Source organism: Camelus ferus, chromosome 13, assembly GCF_009834535.1.
Source record: "Camelus ferus isolate YT-003-E chromosome 13, BCGSAC_Cfer_1.0, whole genome shotgun sequence".
Taxonomy (NCBI): Eukaryota; Metazoa; Chordata; class Mammalia; order Artiodactyla; family Camelidae; genus Camelus; species Camelus ferus.
In genome coordinates, this window is record NC_045708.1 from 19,695,779 (window position 1) to 19,711,287 (window position 15,509).

At 37.2% G+C, this 15,509-nt stretch overlaps 1 long non-coding RNA gene across 1 annotated transcript; it reads left to right on the plus strand.

Moving 5' to 3' along the window:
* The first annotated feature begins 737 nt into the window (after positions 1-737).
* LOC116668318 lies at positions 738-12,103 on the plus strand. Its single transcript, XR_004325449.1, has 3 exons — positions 738-5,014; positions 7,180-7,299; positions 7,980-12,103. It is a non-coding gene; the product is annotated as an uncharacterized LOC116668318 (long non-coding RNA).
* The last annotated feature ends 3,406 nt before the right edge of the window (positions 12,104-15,509 follow it).

Here is a 15,509-nt window from a genome sequence, read left to right on the forward strand (position 1 = left end):
TAAGTATCATCACTTGTTTTACATTTCGCTATGTTCCCTACACAGTAATTTGTATAGCTTGGCTTCTACTGCTACCATTTAATACCTGTTTGTGTCTTGGGCAAGTTATTTATACTCTCAGAATGTCTATTTTCTCATCTATAAAACAAGCATAACTACAATAGTACCTACTTCATAGAGTTGTCATATGAATTAAATGATCAATATGCATAAAGGCCTACCAGGGGGCTTGGCGCATATAAGTGCTTAACATTTGTTAGCTATTTTTCAATTTTAGTATTATTTATAAGACTGCATGCTTCCTAAAGGGAGGAATTATGTTTTGTAGTACAGCATAATGTTTAAGAGCACAGACTCTGGAGTCTTGAGTTCAGATCTGAACTCCAACCCAGGTATGTTGCTCAAGTTGGGCAAACCTCTCTAGGTCTTACTTTTGTTATCTGCAAAATGGGGATGATAAAAGAACCGAGTTCCTAGAGGTTGTTGTAGGGATTAAAGGAGATCATACACTCATTTGGTATTTAACAGAGCCTGGTGTATTGATTTTTTTTATGTCTTTTTTAATTGAAGTATATAGTCAGTTATAATGTGTCAATTTCTGGTATACAGCATAATGTTTCAGTCATACATATATATACATATATTCTTTTTCATATTCTTTTTTATTGTACAAGATATTGAATATAGTTCCCTGTGCTATACAGAAGAAACTTGTTGTTTATCTATTTTATATATAATAGTTAGTATCTGCAAATCTCAAACTCCCAATTTATCCCTTCTCACGCCCCTTCCGTGGTAACCCTAAGTTTGTTTACTATGTCTATGAGTCTGTTTCTGTTGGCATATTGACTTATTGAGCAATTATTATGTGCCAGGTAATGTGTTAAATGTTTTATTTAGCATTGTTCTAAAAAGTTTTTTTTTCTGTGACCTCCATGATCCCTATTCACAGCATAACCTTTCAAATATTTACTGAATGAGTGAGTGAGTGAGTGAGTGAATTAGTGAATGCTGACTTGTAGACCGCAAGAATCTTGCCTGCCTAAGCTGGTTTGTCCCAGGTTAACACTCCTCATTCCTCTGTGATGAGTTAGTGTATAAGCCATGAGATTCAGCATCTGTAAAAAGCAGGTTATGGAAAGGGAGCAGATTTTAGACCTTGGTTCTTTTACTCTGGAGAAATCACGTATTTTTTAGCACTTGAATTTATTTCCCAGAACTGGTAAAATGAGTTTTTAAATGTTGCTATAGGCAAAAGTGGTAGATTTATAACATTCAAGGTCACAGAGAACACAGAGAAAGGAACACCTCTTTGGGGGAAATAAAAATCAATGCAACTGTTCTTGAGAGCATTTAGCCTAAGGAATTAAGGATGTGCACAAAGGTCCAGTGTAAGGCTGGTCATCTTACTGATGTGTATAACAGAAAAAATGGAAATAATCTAGATGCCTCATAAAAGGAAGTGGAATAATTAAATGGTATTTCATCCACACAATGAGATACCTTGCAGCCATTCAAAAAAATCTGCAGAAATGAATTTAATGGCTTGGAAAAATATTCCAGATAGTTCACTTACTAACTTTGTGACCGAAGGCAAATTGCTTCTGTGCCTCAGTCTCCTTATCATTAAATGAGAATACTGATACTGCCTTCCTTATAGAACTATTGTGAGAACTAAATGAATTATTATGTGTAAAACTACTTGGAATTGTATCTGGCCCATAGTAAACATTATGTGGCTATGAGCTGTAATTATTATTATATGAAAAAAAAGTTTAAAAACAACATGTATATTTTGCTTTTTTTTTTTTTTTAATGGAGGTATTGGGGATTGAGCCTAGGACCTCATGCATGCTAAGCATGTGCTCTACCACTGAGCTGTAGCCACCCTCCTTAGTACATGCTATTTTTTATAAAGCACGAACTAAAGAGAAAATAGTACGAGAGTAAATACTTCAAAATGTAAATGATATGAGAGTAAATACTTCAAAATGTTAATGGCTTTTGCTTGGTGTTGGAAATAAGCTGTACTTTTTATTGTTTTTCCTTATCTTATTTTCTTTTATGATGAATATATATTTCTTATGTAACTAAAAAGTAGTAATAATTTAAAACAAAACAAAACAGAAAAAGATCACTGCTTTAGTAGGGGAGTAAGAGTATCTGGAATTTTCCACCCTGTCTGTGTCCTGCTTTTTAGCTGATGTGATAGGTATGACTGCAGAGGAGGAGTCAGTCTTCTCTATTCCCTTTAAAAGGTGATCTCCCCTCTTTCAAAGGAGAGAGGATCCCACGCTCAGGATGCCCTTCGGCAATGGCAGGTTCTTAGTAGTAAGGGACCCAACATATAGAATCAACACAACACTGAACTCTAGAGGCAGACAGGACGTGAGTCATCACACTGGCGTTTTGTCAAGTTGACTATAATTGTTTCTATGTTTTTTCTTGGAGATATGACTGTGAAGTGATGAGACTAATTAAAAAAAAAAAACAAATATATCAGAAGACAAACATCTAAACAAGTGAATCCCTTTAAAGTACTAATTTTGAGAAATTACATGCTTATTTATAATTTTTGGCCATTGTTCAAATAACTTTTTGGATTTGGGGGGAAGGGAAAGGCAGAAGTCAAACCAATTCACTTCAGAATTAGTTTGTATGAAATATTTTTCTAGCTACTAACTTATTAAAATTATGATAGCAAGTGCTTGTTTTAGATGCAGTGAAATGGGTATTCTAACATTTCTAGTGGCATTATAAATTAGTGAAAACCTACTGGAAAATAATTTGGAAGTAAATACCAAGAGCCATCAAATCCTTACACCCTTTGATCCAACAGCCCCACTTCTGGTAATCCAGGCTGAGGAAATAAGAAAAATATGGGAAAAGCTACATATATTTCATAACAATCAAAAACTTGAAACAACCTAAATGTTCAGCAAAAAAGGTGGTTAAGTAACTTCTGACATACTCACTCGATGAAATATTATGCAGTCATTAAAATTATTATTATGAGGACTACAGCAACTTGAAAATATGCTTATGATGTAATTTTAAACTAGGTTAGCATGTTATAAATTATACGTACACTATTACTTCTATTTTTAAGACTGTATATTAAGGAAAGATAAGCAAAACACACCAAAATGATAGCAGTTGTATTAAAGAGTTAAGCTAAAGATCATTTTTTTCTGTTTTAATGTAATTGGACTTTATTGCTTTTACCTTTAAAAATTACTTTATTTTAAAAGAACAAAATCCATATAAAAGCCATATAAGAAAATCCGTCTTACTTCATTTTCCCCTGTACCTTAGTTATTCACCAACTTCTAATTATTTCACAAATTGAATGTATCTTTACTGAAGATAAAGATTTGCTACCAATGAAGATATTAAAAAGAATGTGTCATAGACCCTATAGACATTTCTGAATTGGGTATCCCAAAAATGTTCTGGAGAGTAGAAATATCCCTGGAGTAAGTGTACTGCCTCCAAGGTGATGACAACTTGAACTAAACAATATTCATTTGTACATATAAGGTGTGTCCTGTTTTAAAATAATCAGTCATAATACTGTTCTAGGTCCCAGACTGACCTAAATTGGGCCCACTCCTGAAATTCAGTCCTTATTCGATATGCCTGATGAGGTAGGCGTCCTACAGGTGATAATCAGCATTACCTTTTAATAAGCACTTACTATGTTCTGGGCACTGTGCTAAAAAACTGCAAAGACTGTCACATTTTAAACTCTTTCAGCAATCTTTTGAGGTAGCTATTATTATCCCCGTTTTACTGGTAAGGAAACTGAGGCTCATGGAGAAACAGCCAAGGTCACAGCTGTGAGAGGTAAACTCTCACGACTCAACTGCTGCTCTGTATTGCTCATCGTATTTGCATACGTTTTTTGCAGGAGAAGGGTGCTTATATTGATGAGGAGAAAGAGAAAAGCTTGCACGAGAAAGATAGCCTGATTCTGTGTATGATATTAGTGCCCCCCACCCAGCCTTGAGGACCTGCCTGTATCTGAGCCCTGTACAGAAAGGGGCTGTAGGTTAAAGCTCTTTTCCTCTGTCGTTCAAAGTCTCAGGCAGAGCTACTCTGGGGCCCAGGTGACAAAATGTGACAAGGTAGAGGAAAAGGGTTCTCATCTACCCTTTTCTGAAATACACTCCACTTTGTTACACTGTGGATTTTGAGGAATTGCTCTGTTACTTTGAGGCAAGGATGTTGGTGTTGGTGTTGGTGAGTCTCAACCCAGGCCAGGAACTCTATGAGCCTCCTCAGGCAGTTACATTGGTGGCCAAAGTGGGAACAGTGGAGTGTGATGAACATTCCTTGTCTATGTCTGGAGTCTTACAAGAGACCTCTGAGGACTGTGTCATTTAACCAGATAAGACGTGGCAGGTGGGAAGGGAATGATTTATTCCCTGAGACCTAAGGAAGTTCAAGTGATGATAAATTATCATCATATTTTGTAAAGAAACAGGGTTTGGGCAGCATTTCCATATGCCTTGTGAACATGGATCACCTGAAATGCAAATACTGGAAAAACTCTAATAAATGGCACTTAGAGAAACAGGAAGAAATAATAATCCAATAAAGAGAACTGAGAAGTAACAGCAAGTGGGAAAAGTGTTTCTAAAATAGCATTGGCCAAACCTGATGATCATCAGAAGCTCCCCAACCAACCCAATTAGAATCTTGGGTATGGACCTAGGAATCTGTATTTTCCCCTTATCAGTCTCTCTAGGTGAATGTGAAGATCTCTGGTTTAGGAACCATTGTTCCAGGCAACTCATCACCAGAACTGCACATCATTTTCAGGTGTTCAGAAATTAGATCTTATGGTTGGAGGCAAAACTGGTCCCCTCTTTTCTGCTTTCTAGGAACTGGAAATCTAATTAAAGAAGTGAGGACAGATCTCATAAGGACTTCAGGGCTGGAAGTGGGTCTTGAAAGATGAGTACATTTTCAAAATGAATAAGGAGAAGAACATGGGTGAAAGAAAGCAAAGGTAGGTGAGATGACAGTGAGTCCTCCAATTCTAATTTGTGCAAATAAACTAAGATTTGACCCAACAACTCCTCTTTTAGGAATTTATTCCAAGAAAACTATTAAGGCTGGTACCTTTTGCTGTATTATTCACAATTACAAATAAATAAATAAACACTAGAAAGAACCGCAGTAATGATAGAAAACAATTCACACAGTGAAATACCATGCAACTTTGTAGAATGTTGTTGTAGAAAAGTTTAATGCGTGGAAAAAAGTTCACAATATATAAAGAGAGAAAATCAGGCTATAAAACAATATATCAGATATGATCCCAATTTTAAAATGCATATGTGTGTGTACTAGAAAGAGATATAAAATATTAATGGAATGCTAGGATTATGCATAATATCGTTTTTTCCCATTTTGGTTATCTGTATTTACCATTTTTCTGTACTGATTGTTTCCCTCCTTTTTTTTTTTGAGCACTGTATTGTGGAAAATTTCGAACACACCCCAAAGTAGAAAGAGGGTTTAGTAAACCTGCATGTACCCATCACCCAGCTTCAATAATTACCAATACTTTGCTAATATTGTTTCATCCCTGTATCCTCCTACACTTTTTTTTCTGGAATATTTTAAAGCAAATCCCAGATACCATGTCATTCCATGCTTAAATACTTTAGTGTCCATCTCCAACTTACAAAGATTTAAACAAAAATATGCCATTATTATATCTAAAGACTTAACAATAGTTTCTTAATGCCACATGATAGTCAACTATTATTCACAGTTCTCTAATTGCCTCAAAAACGTCTTTCTATCATTGGTTTGTTTCAGTCAGGACCAAAAAAAGGTCAGTATGTTATACTCATAATGTAATGTCTCTTAGCTTCCTTTTACTCTATAACATTTCCCTCCCCTCTCCTTTTTTTAATGCCAGTGATATCAAGTAACACAAGAATCCAGATAATCTGGTTTATAACATACAGCTCAGTCATCCCCTCTTGATGGTCCCTACAGGGAGGTCTCCCTGTCCACCCCTGATCATTCCTTCATGTGGCGGAAGGGATATTTAACTCTTACCCCACAGGACCTTCTGCAAGAACCTTCATATTCAACTGAAAAGGGCAAACTCAAGATAGAAAGTTACTTAAACCAGCCTTAGTTGCTTTGAACCCTCTTTCCCATCTGAGGGATCTGATGATTGATGCCAGAAAGCCCATCACCTTTTGGAGACCCTGACCTAAACTATTGGCCCTTCAGGGTGATTGATCCTAGAGGCAGGAAGGCACTGGTGTGGCCAGAGGCTGGTAATGGTGGCTTTAGGCCCAAAGCTATGATGTTACTATCTTTTTTTTGTGTTTATATATTTTTGGGTGGGTGGCAGGGAGGTAATTAGGTCTATTTACTTATTTATTTTTAGAGGAGGTACTGGGAATCGAACCTAGGACTTTGGGAATGCTAAGCCTGCTCTCTACCACTTAAGCTAAACCCTCCCCCTACTATCTCTTTTTTGCTTGCTCTATTGCCTGATTCTGGGAGAGCACGCATTTTACTACTAACCTGGTCAAGACAAGCTGAATGAAGGTAAGAATCAGGTCAGGCTCACTTGGATCTATATTCTTAAGTTTAAAAAAGAGAATACAATAGCAGCAGAGTTCTTGAATGCAATAGTCTTCTGTATGTCATTCTCTTCTGTATGTCACTCTACTGCTCCAGTCTAGATAGGCAGTGCTCTATGTGTGGATCACAGTTGTCATCCTAGAATGTTCCTTCCAGCCTCTTGGGAATTCCCTTTGCTTCTCTCTTCTATTGGCTCCCCTGTTTCCTGAATCCCATGCTTTCTTTCTCTTAAAAAAAAAATTAGATATAAGTGACATATAACATTATATTAATTCAGATGTACAATATAATGATATAGTTACATTTCCCCCCCCGTGATGAGAACTTTCAAGACTTACTCCGTAACTTTCTTTATCTTTGTTTGCCCTCTAGTTTTGGTGGCCGTATCTTATAAAAGAACACATTAGAAGTAAAATGTTATTAACACCTTGTATATCCGACTGTGTCTTAGTCACCTGTTAATTGTTGGTATCGGTGGTTTAACAGGGTATAGAATCTTAGGTTGAAAATCATCGTCTTTCAGAATTTTGAAGGTATTCCTCCCTTCTTTTCTACTTCTAGGGTTGCTGTTAAGTTTGAAGCCATTCCAGTCTCTGATCCTCTATATGGGATCAGTTTCTTAACTTCCTGGAAGCTTAAAGAATCTTGTCTTGGTCTGCAGTATTCTGATGTTTCACAGTGGTGAGTCATAATGTGGGTCTATTCTCATTCATTGTGAGGGATACGACATGGACCCTTTCAAACTGGAATCTTATAGAAATATTCTTGAATTATTTTATGCTTTCTTTAACTCTTTTATATATATTCTCTCTTTATGGAACTTTTATCCAGCTATTTTACTTCCTTGACTGGCCCTCTAATTTTTTTATCTTTCTTTCTCCTATTTTTCTTATCTATGTCTTTTTGCTGTATTTCTTAGGAGATGTCCTTCTCTTTATCTTCCAGTCTTTCTTTTGGGCACTGACCTCTACTTTCATGTTTTTTTTTAATTTCAAAGGACTTTTTTCCCTTCTGAATACTTTATTATTATTTCATATATTCAGGTATCTTTTCTTCTATTTGAGGATGTGCATGATATTTTTTAAAATTTTCTTTCTCTGCATTGTCTCAATTTCTTTCAAGTTTCTTTTTTCTGTTTGTTTTCATCTCTTTTTTTTCTGTTAGAGGAAAGCCTCATGTCTGGTAATCCTTAGTTTTCTGCCCATGAATAAAGGTGGGGGACTAAAAGCTGATTGGAAACTCTTTGCATGAAGGGGTGAGTCATTGACCATGAGGTTATTTGTGCATGAGGTCATTTGTCCATGAACCAATGACAATGAGGAACCTTTAACTCGAAGACCTCTCAATGCCATTATCTTTAGATCTGTCACATTGGACTTCATTTTCCTCAAAGAAGAAAACTCAAAAAAAAAAAAAAAAAGAAGAAGAAGAAGAAGAAGATTCATCTTCCCAGGGGGTAAAGGGCTGGCTACCAGAATTCTGGGAGCAGAGTATGGAAAAAAGTCTACTGATTCCCCCTATTTTGGTATGATGCTCTTAGCTGTGCCTGATGACCCCTATGACTCCAGAGATTGCTTTTGTTTCTCAAGAGAATAAACCTCCATATTTCTGCAGAGGTGGAGGAGGGGCAGTCACTGGGAGGGTACAGTGGCAGAAGACAATATACCTTCAACTGGTCCTTCTTATTTTAGTTGCCCTTCTTGCCCTTCACCCCCACTTCCAGGGATACCAGTGACATGTTAATTCCTGAACATATCCAGGCTGCTTCTCAGCTTTCTCTAGTCTCAGGTCCAGGATTCAGTGTTCTTGGTTCTGCCAGGCCTATTAACTCTCATTCATCTGTTCCTCACTGTAAAATTCTGTTGTATTTATTACCCCCTGTCCCTTTCCTTATGCTTTAAAATAATCCTTTATGAAGTGGGATGGGATTGGGAGGGGAGGAAGTGGAAAGGAAAATTACATGCATGAGAAATTACAGCCATTGTCTTTATCCAGAACTCTTTCATTGTTTTTTTATGGGGCTGTACCGTATTCTCCTACTTACAGACAGGCAAGTTACTTGGATTTCTCTGTCCTTCAATTTTCTCATCAGTAAAATGGAAGAAATGATGCTACCTACTTTATACTATTATAAGGATTAAGCAAAATACCATATTTAATTGCTTTTAAGAAGCAAATTTTTCCCAGATTTTTACATCTCTGGAATCAGAATGTTTAGCAGAGGTCCAAGTATGGTGTAAACATTCAATAAATGATTACCTGAGGTTCAGTGAAATATGGTAATACACATTACACACTTTACAGAGTGCTTGAAACAAAGTTTGCAATAAATGTTGAAGACAGGATTGCTGTTATGCACACTAAAACCTACTTAACATTCTGAAACCTGCTTATTCTTTTAATACAATCTTGTGTCCATTCTTCTACATCAGTAGAAGGAGATCTACCTTACTCTCTTTGAAGTTAAATGATACTCTATAGAATAGATGTTCCATTTAATCATTCCTCCATGGATGAACATTTATTTTTCAATTTTTTTGCTGAAATGCCAATAGTAAGAGCACTAGTAATAGATCCTATGTTAGTATTTCTGTAAGATAAAGACCTATAAGTGGAATCACTCTGTCATACTCATATGGAAAATGTCTACTAGGAATTTCCAGAGTAAAAGAGGCACATGAGTGACTAATCAAAATCCTGATTTAGGTAGGCAATATGTGATTGTGGAAAGCACACTAGACTTGAAGACAGAAGACCTGCATCCCAGTGGTAGCTCTACCGCTCATCTTGGGGACTATTTGTTCTTTCATTTATTCAAAAATATGTACTGGATTCTGCCTACTCTGTGCCAGGCAGTGTTGGACACTAGCAATACAGAGATGAGTAAAACTCAGTCCTTGCCCTCAAGAAATTTACAGTAATCAGTGAAGAGATGGACACATAACCAGATGCCACTTGCTCACTCTGTGACCTTGGGAAGTTGCTTAACCTCCTGAATGTCCGCTTCATTTTCTGTAAAATGGGTAGCAGTTCTTACACTACAGAGTTGTTGTGAAAATTACATGATAATGTAGGAGAAGTGCCCTGTACAGTGCCTGGCACATATATGTACTCAATAAATGGAAGCCATTATTTTTGTTTGAGTACTGGGATAATTATAGTAAGTAATTTGTTATAGTTGCTGTGATAGAAGTTCCACCTCTTTGAACTCATTTCTACAGTATTAAACAAATTGTTAAGAGACAATAATATAGCATATACAAAGTGGCACTAGATAAGTATTAGGTTTTTTTGTTACATTCTTATGTTGGGACAAAGGGTGAATGAGCAGATGGATACACAAACATCCATTTGTTTGAACACAACAGTGCAAAACATATGTTTGAACACAACAATGACAATGATCTTCCTGGTCCATGTGTCATAGAACCAATTCTGGGCACTTCCTTAGCTACAGAGATTTCACCTCTGGCTGTGTCTGAACATCTGGAATGAGGCCACATACTTCCCTGCCCACGGCCACAAATAATCATGGAGACAGGATGTTCATTTGGCCCCTGCCTCCCACAAGGGATTTTTTCCCCCAGTTCACAAAGTACAGCACAGCTTGCATTGCAACCTTAATGGGGTCACTTATTGCTTGACACTGACTTTTGTGAAACAATTTCTTTTCTTTCCCACACAGATGTAGAAAAAGAATTAAAAGAGGTATATCTTGATACCAAAAGTTTTCAGCTTTAGCTACTAATTAAATTTAAAGATAATTCTAGAGGCAAATTTAAGTAGAATTAAGTGATAGAAAAGAATAGTATAAGTATTCGGGATAGGCTCTCTGTTTAGGGATTAACTAGTATTTAATTACTAGACGCTTTTTAAAAATTATTGAAGTATAGTCGATTTACAATGTTGTGTTAATTTCTGGTGTACAGCACAGTGATTGATATATATATATATATCCTTTCCTAGACACATTGCTTTGTTTTATTTTTTCTCCCTGTTTCTTTACTTCCCCAGAGGGTTTTAAAAGCACTGATATTTATTTCTCCTGTCTGAACGTGTGCCTGGCTATTCAGATCATACCACATTCCCCTGGGTTTTTACAGGCTGACTCTCCTTGCAAAGATAGTGTGGTGCAGTGGTCTAGAGCCCAAGTTTTGGAGTCAGACAGACCTGGGTTTGAATTCTAGCTCTTCCATTTACTAGCCCTGGGATCTCAGGCAAAAATCTCTGACGCTCAGTTTCCACAACTGTAAAATGGTCAAATTTTTTAAATTGAAGTACAGTCAATTATAATGTGGCAATCTCTGGTGTATGTCAATCTCTGGTGTAAAGTATTAGTGTCATTAATATTTGATACTAGCTTATAAAATGAACATGGTTAAAGAGATAACACATGTAAACTGTTCAACACAGTCTCACAATATGGGCTTTTAGTTTTTAGTTATGATCATGATATTTTCATTTTCATTAAGGTACCTCATGCAGTGCTTGGCCCATGATTGATACTCAAAACATGGTAGCTATTTTGGTAAGTTACCCATGGTTTCTGACTGTCAGCATTATGGCTTTGTTATTTAGTTTTTTAATTTGTTAGCAATTACCATGATCTTTAGCCCAGTACCTGGGAACTTTCCTCATCATCTCTGTAACTCTGACAATGCCTGGCACCATTCCCAACACATAGTAGAGCACTCAGTATATCGCTGTTGGATCGTATTCAATTGAACTGAACATCCATTCAGATGTTAGCACAAGAGATGTGTCACTAAATAGCTGTCATTCCAAAACGGACAGCCAACCCTGACACAGACGTGCTTGCACAGTTTGTAAGCCGTGATTTCAACTTCCTGCGTCACAGGCATCTCGGTTAATATTCCATTCCACTCACATGACCCTTAGAAGGAACGGACAAACTAATAGAAATACCTAGTTTAGCAGCTAAGAGAATGAGCTTTGATCTGGATAGATCCAGGCTTACATCCTGGCTCCAGCGCTGTCTCATGGGTCAGTTACTTAATCGCTCTGAGAACATCAGTTTTCTCATCTGTGAAAAGGGGATAATCCTTGCACCTGCCTCATCAGGTTATGGTGAGAATAATGCCTTCCAGAGGCTGTTCTCTTTTTCTGGAACAGTCTTCCCCTGTGTTTCACTCCTGCTTTTTCAGCTAGACTGTCACTTCTTCCAGAAAGTCTTCCCTGTTGCCCATGGTAGCTTGGCTTCACTGTTACACTCTCCCTGTAGGACCTGCCAATTACCCTTTGTAATTACTTCTTCAATGACCCATTTCCTTTCTGGACTGTGAACTCCCACAGGACAGGGATAGTGTCTGTCTCATTCATCCTGTGTCCTCAGTGCCTAACAGTCCTTGGTACATAATATTTTGTGTGGACTATATTTGTTAACTGAGTGAAATAGTAATGTACATAAACACAGAGCCTAACATTTAGCAAACTTTCAGTAAATAAAATATATTATTATCAACAACATATTGGTGCTGAGTTTATTCACCTTGAGAAAACTAATATAGTGAGAAAAGCAGCAAATTTAAAATAGGGGTTGTGAATCTAGCTCTGTATCTCGTTGGTTACATATCTTGACCAAATCTTTATTCTTCTCATTTTCCCCTATTAAAATGAACATAAGAAATTCACCTTGGTGTCCAGCTTGGCTTGTTTCTTATAAAGTCAGCCGTTTGCCAGATCATACCTGACAGGCTCTCCTGTGTGTGCCTGGCATTGTTAGATCGAGATCCTATCCATCCTAGTACACCTCTGCTTTCTCAGCTGCTCGCTGTTGACCCCTGACCCTAATCCATTCTGACCCTGTCTAGCTCCTCAGTTTGTTACACCAGTTGGCTACCTCCCAGCTTCCAGCCTTTAACTACATCCACTCTCAAAATCCTTAAGGTGCCAGCTGGAGTCTCATCTTCTTCTCACCTTCCCCTTCACTGTGCTCCAGCCACCAGGCTTTCCTCAAGTTTCCTGGAGGCACTAATCTCCCTGATTCAAGGCCTTTGGACCTGCTAGTCCCTCTGCGTGGAACATTGTCCCCACTCTCTTTACCAGGCTAACCCCTACACAACCTTCACCGTCTCAATTTTAACATCACTTCTTCAGGGAGCATTACTTGGCTCCCTTCAAAGAAATTAGATTTCTCTGTTATATGCCATCTTCCTTGTAGACCTGGTGTGATACCTTTTCAGAGCTTCACATTATAAAATAAGTTAAGAATCTGGACCGAAATGTGAAATTTCTGTCTGGCAAGTAATTTAAAAATTGTAAGACCCTGAGGGCTGAATTAAAATATCTGTAGGTTAGTGTCCTCCGGTGGCCTGCCTGTTTACAACCTGAGCTGTTCAACCTTTGGCTATACTTGGTAACTACTTCTGTGTTAATCATCACTCTATTTATTCCACTCCATGCCAGGCACTGTGGTTGGTGCTTTACATAGATGATTTCATGTAAAATCCAAAACCACCTGTGAGGTCAAATAAGGTTCAGAGAGGTTAAGACACTTGTCCAAGTTCACAAGTCATACGGGGTGGAGCCAGGTGCTAAAAGTCTTTCTACTGGACTACTGTGTGTCAAGGAACAATTTGTCAAGTTAGAATGGAAGAAGTTTCTGAAGGTTTGCCTAGCACATAGTTTGCTCACTATGTGCCAGGCATTGTGGTAAGCACTTTACGTGATCTAATTCAATCCTCACATCTGTTCAAAGGAGCTACTGTTATCTCCACTTTATAGATGAGGAAACTGAGGTATAGAACTGGTATCTGATTCTGATGCCACAGCTCCCACACTTAGGAACTCCTATTACCAATTTGGGTTTGTGGCAGAGTAGTGGTCTGACGGGCAAAGGGAAAAATGTTTAAATCCCCATTTCTCCAACCCAGAACCCCACAGAGGATTCAATTGAGTGTGATTCCGTGGGTTATTTCCATGAACCTGCTGTTGAGAGATGTGGCCGAAAGGTGGCAGCAACATTCACAGTCTCAATTTTACGAGGTTCAAGGCAGCAGTGAGGAAGCTTTATGTAGTCAGATTCACTCATTTGCATCTCGCTCTCTGATTGGCCCAGTTAATTCTTTGCCAGTTAATTGGACTTGGTTCTCAACCCATTGAGGACTGACAGGCTTTTGGAGCCCTTCACAGCTGTGAAAGAAAAGATCTCAGGGTTTGAAACTATGGTGAAGTCATTCAGTCCAACAAACGTGGTGATTTTAAAATGTGTTAGGTGAAACAGTGTTTCAGAGAGATTCAGCTTTGTAAAGAAATTTCCTATTTTGTTGTTATTTTTAAGGTACAGTACTGTGTATATTTAAGAAAAAAATCAAAAGCACAAAAGGGTACATAGTGTAGAGTCAGTTTCTCTATCACGTTCAAATCACACTGTTTTTCCACCCCAGGGGAAAGCTTGCGTATCCTTCCAGGTATAGACTGTGGATATAAAGTATATGATTGTATCTTTTAAAAAAAATGATAACCTAAAACTAAACTTCTACAAGAAAATTTAGGAGGAACTTTTTGTGATCTCAGGTTAGGCAAAGATTTCTTAGCTATGACATGATTCACAAGAGAAAAAATGGATAAGTTGGACTTAATCAAAATTTTAAAATTCTGCTCTGTTAAGAAAATGAAAAGACAAACCACAGACTGGGAGAAAACATTGGCAAATCGCACGTTTGATAAAGGTCTTGTTCCTAGAATATATAAAGAACACTCACAACTCAATAATAAGAAAATAAACAACCCAGTAAAAGAATGGGCACAAGACTAGTACAGATACTTCACTGAAGGTGTCCAGATGACAAATCAACTCATAAAAAGAGGCTAAATATCATTAGTCCTTAGGGAAATGCAGATTTCCTTGAGATACCACTACATACATATTGGAATGGCTAAAAACAAATAATAATTTTCAAAAAAACCTGACAATTCCAAATGTTGATAAGCATGCAGAGCAACTGGAGCTCTCATTATTGCTGGTGGAAATGCAAAATGGTATAACCACTTTGGCAAAGAGTTTGGTTGTTTTTTGTTTTTTAATAATGTTGGGCATACACTTAAAATACAACTCAGCAATGCTATACTTACCATGCAACTCAGCAGTTTATCCAAGAGAAATAACAACTTAGGTCTTTTTGTATGTTTTGTTATATTTTTTGTAAAAACAAAAATCTGTATATAAGTGTTTATAGTAGCTTTATTCACAGTCAACAAGAACTAAAAACAATCTCAGTGCCTTAAAACTGGTGAATGGAAAAACTATGGTCCACCAGTACAATGGAATACTATTCAGTAATAAAAAAGGAAAATCTACTGACAGATCAGACAACATGGATGAATCTTACACGCATTATTCTAAGTGAAAGTAGACAGACTCAAAAAACTATATATATATTTTTATTCCACTTTCTGGAAAAAAAACCCCAAATTATAGGAAAAGAAAACAGATCAGTAGATGCCATGGGTTGGGTAAGGAGGAGGGGTTGACTATAAAAGATAGCACAAGGGAATATTTTGGGGTGACAAAACAGTTCTTACATAGATTATTATGGTGGTGATTACACAAGTATATGCATTAAACTCATAGAGCTGAACACCAAAAAGAATGAAATTTACTGTATGTTAAAAAAAAAACTTGTGAGGGGAGGGTATAGCTCAGTGCTAGAGCACATGCTTAGCATGCATGAGGTCCTGGGTTCAATCCCCAGTACCTCCATTAAAAATAAATAAGGAAATCAATAAACCTAACTACCCCCCCAAAAAAACCCCAACTAAATAAATAAATAATAAATAATTTAAAAAAAAAAATATTTAGAAGGGAGGGTATAGCTTAGTGGTACAGTTTCTGCTTAGCATGCACGAGGTCCTGGGTTTAATCCCCAGTA